The sequence below is a fragment of the Ranitomeya variabilis genome, chromosome 3 (assembly GCF_051348905.1).
Source record: "Ranitomeya variabilis isolate aRanVar5 chromosome 3, aRanVar5.hap1, whole genome shotgun sequence".
In the NCBI taxonomy this organism is placed as follows: domain Eukaryota; kingdom Metazoa; phylum Chordata; class Amphibia; order Anura; family Dendrobatidae; genus Ranitomeya; species Ranitomeya variabilis.
Window position 1 is genome coordinate 788,683,909 of NC_135234.1, and position 5,905 is coordinate 788,689,813.

Genomic DNA, 5,905 nt, shown 5'->3' on the forward strand with positions numbered 1-5,905 from the left:
TCTGCATAAGAACTGGTGGCCGCGAACGAGATGACAACGCAGCTACTAGCTGCATTACTCAATTAGCGCATTGGCCACCCGTTGGCCATACAATGTGCCCATGTGCTGCTCTAAGAGGAGGTAGTGCTGCTTGCTGCTGGTTCATTTGATTTTAACTTTTTGAGTGGCATAGTCACAGATTTGTGGATTCATACTGTAAGGAGATGGACATACTGCCATGTTCCCCCTTGAGTAACAAGTGTGATGTTACAGGACAGAAATATATCTTGGTACCGTGTTAGCCAGTAGATAGAAAAATATTTAGAATTGAGAGTCCTCAGTGGTTGAGTTGTGCTGTATAAGGTGATGTAATACATTATGATGTTTGTAGGTTTAATGCATCCTTAGTAATAGAATCGTGCTCTGCCCAGCAAAAGGTAGATAGCCGGGAGAGACAGAGTTAATGGTTGTGACTAGCCCAGGATGGAGGGGTTATGTAGGAAGGCAGTGGGGAATTTCCTGATAGAATGTCAGACAGGGCCCAGCTTGGACATGTAGCAGACCTCAGGCCTGATGGTTGGCAGATCCGCATGTAATGGGTGTTCGTGTGGCAAGAGGGAGACCTGAGTGACAGTAAGATTCCAAGGAGAATAAATACACAGTGAGAAGCCCGATTACAGGCAGGAGATTCAATAACAATGGAAAGAAAGGACATGGACTAAAGCTTAGAGCGGGACAGTGTGGAGTCTTAGAGCAGAGAGGTAACGAGAGACCAGTGAAGGAGACCAAATGGAAGAGAATTTACATGGCATTGAAGTAATAAAGTGTCTATACCAAGTGGCCGCCATGTTGGGACACAAACACTCCTACGGAGAAGAGAGACGCATTGTAATGGGATGGAGTCTGACTCTTGCTGACTGGACTGAGGAGTTGACTGGCTGACTGGACTGATGGAGCGTACCGTCGCATCCCACCCTGCGAGGTCCCCATTAGTCAGCCGAGTACTGAGAGCAGCTGTGTGGGGGCCGCAGGGTTATAGAGGAAGATGGAAGCTCCTGAGATTGTTTGTAGGGCAATAGTGAGAACTAGAAGAATGCTGGAGAGAGGCAGCGTAACATCATATGTGAAGTAAAAGTGTTCACTTCTGCATAATGCTAAAGAAACAACCATGAAGCTTATTACCTACTATTTGTTGTTGATAAAACGCACTAAGTAATTGTTCAGTAAAAGACTGTTTGTGTAAAGTGGTTATCTCCATCACTGAACCTTACAAGACCTTGTCCTGGCCAGCTGTAGTCACCGGCATAATGCGACCTGCACAGGGATAATGGCTTCACAGCACAAGTTGACACACCCAGCCAGGACCTCATCTTCATGTAAAGGTCTGAAAGATGAGTACCTCACTCATGGCTATATCACAGCGCCATATTACAATGCCTTCTGAGAAAGTGCCACATATGAAGCCCCTTGGTTCAGTATCGGGACAAAGACTCATCTACTGTATGAAAGATGTGGACACCGACTCACCAGTAGGCACAAACCATAATTAATCCCACAGTTTGTGACTCTTCCTTGTCCATTTTTTTCATCTTCGCCCCATTTATCAAGTATTTTTCCATTTACCATTTGGATATTAGGACATTCATTTCCGAACTGGTCGCAAAGGAACGCTGCAATGGGGACATTGGTGCTGGGTGTGCGCTAATGCGGCTATCATGGTGTGAAATGAAATGGCGTAGTGTCCAAAGTGATGAGATTGGCTTGTAAATTGGGCACTCCAAAAATTCTTGATCTTCACTTGGGCAAGTTTCTCAGAAGGAAGAAGTGAAATAGCTATGAGGGGAGATTTGGCAGATCACGTAGGACTTGCCCAGGTTTTATCTGACAGTCCACCAGAAATGGTGGCAGGCAAGGACCCTATGGCAGAGACCGATTCCTTGGCTTTGGCCTCTTGGGGATGTAGCAGTTTTGCACTGGACAATAGTGGGTCATGCCTTTGGATTATTTTGGGAACATTTGATGGAGCTGACCAAAATAGGTTTGGACACTTTCATTGTTGACTTACAGGAGAACCTGGAGATAAAAGTATTCATAATGTGGGGGGAAAGACACCTGGTGAGATGTGTTATTATGGCTGGGGAAACCTGTTTGTGATCTTTAAAGTGGGCAAAGTCGGGGATTATTTAAGTAAAGTTACTAATGTTGAAAAGTTGTTGAGTCCTGATGTATTTAGCCACTTTTTTTTTCAAAGCTCAATTTCAGGAAAATCTTTGTGCTCCAAGAAATGAAGACTAGTGTTGAGCGATACCTTCCGATACTTGAAAGTATCGGTATCGGATTGTATCGGCCGATATCCGAAAAATATCGGATATCGCCGATACCGATACCCGATACCAATGCAAGTCAATGGGACACAAGTATCGGAAGGTATCCTTTATGGTTCCCAGGGTCTGAAGGAGAGGAAACTCTCCTTCAGGCCCTGGGATCCATATTCATGTGTAAAATAAAGAATAAAAATAAAAAATATGGATATACTCACCCGTCCGGCGGCCCCTGGACCTTAGCGGTGTTAACCGGCAGCCTCCGTTCCTAAGAATGAGCAGGTGAAGGACCTTCGATGACGTCGCGGCTTGTGATTGGTTGCGTGACCACTCATGTGACCGCTCACGCGACCAATCACAAGCCGCGACGTCATCGCAGGCCCTACACACTGCATTCTTAGGAACGAGAGTCTCCTCTCCTCCAGACCCTGGGAACCATACACTTGGAACTTCCGATTCCGATTTCCGATATCACAAAAATATCGGAACTCGGTATCGGAATTCCGATACCACAAATATCGGCCGATACCCGATACTTGCGGTATCGGAATGCTCAACACTAATGAAGACCAGATACTTAATTTCACATAAGAACAGATCTGTAATGTTAGGAAAAAAGGGTGTTATTTTTTCTATTTGGGGGTTCCCACCATTATGAAATGGCATAAGTTATTGAATAGTTATTGAATAGGGGCCATCGCCTGATCAATTCAGTCTCCTGCCTACTCTCACGAGAAAACAGTGTTGTACCGCCAATGGGGGCAGACCGTGAGAATGATATGGGGCCCGTCAGCTTGGGAGTCACTTTTTACTTCCACTTTTCCTGATATCTGCTGTATATGTCCTGCAGAAGCTCAGCCTGGTAAATGCAGTGGTTGGAGCAGGTTTTAATCCCTTAGATGTGGAGGCACTTGAGTGGTTAGATTGGGTGAGAGTCCTCGGGCAACACATTGAGCCCCTGCAATGTGATCCTGGAAATCCAACGAGTTAAAGGCAGCAAAGAGCCCATAGCATGGTTCCTATTTCAGGTCTATCTTTTGGGACCCTTGGATTTCATTCTAAATTCCTTGGTTGGGGGTAATTGGGCGATGGAGACTGCCAAATTCCAAAGCCCATGTGATGGGCTTTCATTATTCTATTGGCAACATGACATTGTGACACAAAGTATAATGTGCCAGCATAAAAAAGTATAATAACACTACTAATGGTAGAAATAATAATAATAAAACAATAATAAATGTATTAAGAATAAAAATGTATCACTTAAAGGGGATATGGGAAAAGAATTATAAAAAAAAACTCAAAAACTAAATTAAATGAATGAAAAACAATAAACAAAATCCTTAAAAAAGAATACTATAAATGTGAGTATAAAAAGTTTGCTATGCTTAGATTTTGTAAAAACAAAAATAGCGACACATATAAGATATTCCTTCAGTTGCAAAAGCGCAAACAATAAAATTATTGGACTGCCTGGCATGAAATGCAAAAACTATATAAAAAAATAGAAACTAAACATTATTGTATTTGTCATCCAGAAATGGTGATTATAAAACAATTCTTCTTACATTAAACAAAACGTCATAGAGATATGATGGAAAAGGAGCCCGAATATGTAAAGGAAACGCTACGTCCCTGTTTCTAAATGTACTTGGAGCGTCACTCATTTCATTGTCATTTATTTTATTATTTTTTTTATTACTTTTTGTTAATTTCGATCTTTCATCTTCTACTAATCACCATCATTACTTGGCTCCTGTAATTGTGCGTTTCTTGTAGAAGCCTTTGTGCTAATTAATAGGATCTCTCCGGGGTCAGGAGACGTCACCATAAGCAGATGAGCTTCTTTCCTGAGGCCGTTGTTTTCCCTCTTGGCCCCGGGCCGCTCGCACCTCTTACATCTTGATGAAACGTGTTGTTTACTGCTCAGTGACTGGAGATAATTCGCGGCTCATCAGTGCGAGAATAATGGAGAAAATATTGTCATTAGCGGCAGTTATCCTAATGAATACCGGAGGGGAGACGTGGAGCGCGCATCCCTCGGGGTAGCAGCTCATTTAGAGTTTCCTTCCCTCGTGTTCCTTATCATAGATTTGTAAAGTACGATGTGAAATGTTAGATGAGACCTTTCTATGGCAGTGATGATCACACCGGGGGCCGGAACTGGACCATGACTTCCAATGAGCTTGGGGCCAAGACTAGGGTTAGGACTAGGGTTGGGGAAAGGGCTAGGGTTAGACTTGGTGCTAGCATTAGTCATTGTCCTGTACCCAGAGACATAGGTAGGGATTCTCATACAGGATGAAACACTTATAATGATGAAGATAGAGCCTAGTTCTAATGGAGGACAATGCTGTTACTGTATAACAATCACTAAGACCGATATTACCGCCATACAGTGACCATAGGAAGGTACCAGCTCTGCAGACGGTATAAGATATTACCGCACAGTTATAGATAATGACAGGTGACTTTCCTTCTTTCACTTTTCACTTATTTTGCATCTGGCCCAGACCACCACGAAGACTTCTTCTTCCAGCCATGATTGGTATCACAGAGATTGCAACACAGACACATTTGACTTCACATTTCCAGCACCGTCATCATCTATTTCTACACAAACTCCCCATCCTGCCGATATATATCTTCACATATATATATACCACCAAGAGTCCATACATTCTAGGTTAAACCACATACACAGACACACACACATCCATTCACGTCACTGGGCTGTCTGTCTCATAGAAGATGGCTCCTCCAGATAGAGACGCTCTTTCTAACCACTTATACTCTGACCAGGAGATGAGGATTCTGACGCAGTGACAGGACTCCTATATTAATTATAAATCACCTAAAAATGTTTAATAAAATATGTTTTATAAACTGGAGAGTTAGAAAAAAGAACGTTTTCATAGGTTTTTTGTTACTGAAATTTACAAATCTGAAATTTGTAAAAGAAAAACAATGTGCTTTTCTCGCTATTTTCTGAGACTCGTAATCCATTCTTCACAATCTGGACCTATGTGAGGACTTATTTTTTTACTCCCTGAGCTGACGTTTTTACTGATATAATTTTGGGGCAGATATGATGTTTTAATCGCCTCTTATCGCAATTTATTGCAATGTTGCGGCTGCCAAAAAATGTAATTCTGGCGTTTTTTTCCTTGTTATACCATTTACAGATCAGATTCATTTGCCCATATTTTGGAAGAACTGACTTTTACGAATGCAGCGATACCAAATATGTGTAGTTTTTTATTTTTTTTAATTATTCTAATGCTATTATCAGTGTGGCTCCTGCTGAGGGCCCAAGGCAATTGTCCAGTCTCCGTCCCCCTAACGCCGGCCCTGTCCCTCAGTACCACCCAAACTGTAATACTGCCCTCTGAGTGCCGCCTAAAATGTGATAATGTCCCCCTGGATGGCCCCAAATTGTAACACTGCCCTGTGAGTGTCCCCCAAAATGTAATACTGCCCTCTGAGTGCCTACTAAAATGTAATAATGGCCACTGAGTGCCTAATCTAAAATGTGGTAATGCTGCCTTAGTGCCTCCCAAAATGTTATAATTTCCCTTGAGTATCCTCTAAAATGTAATAATACC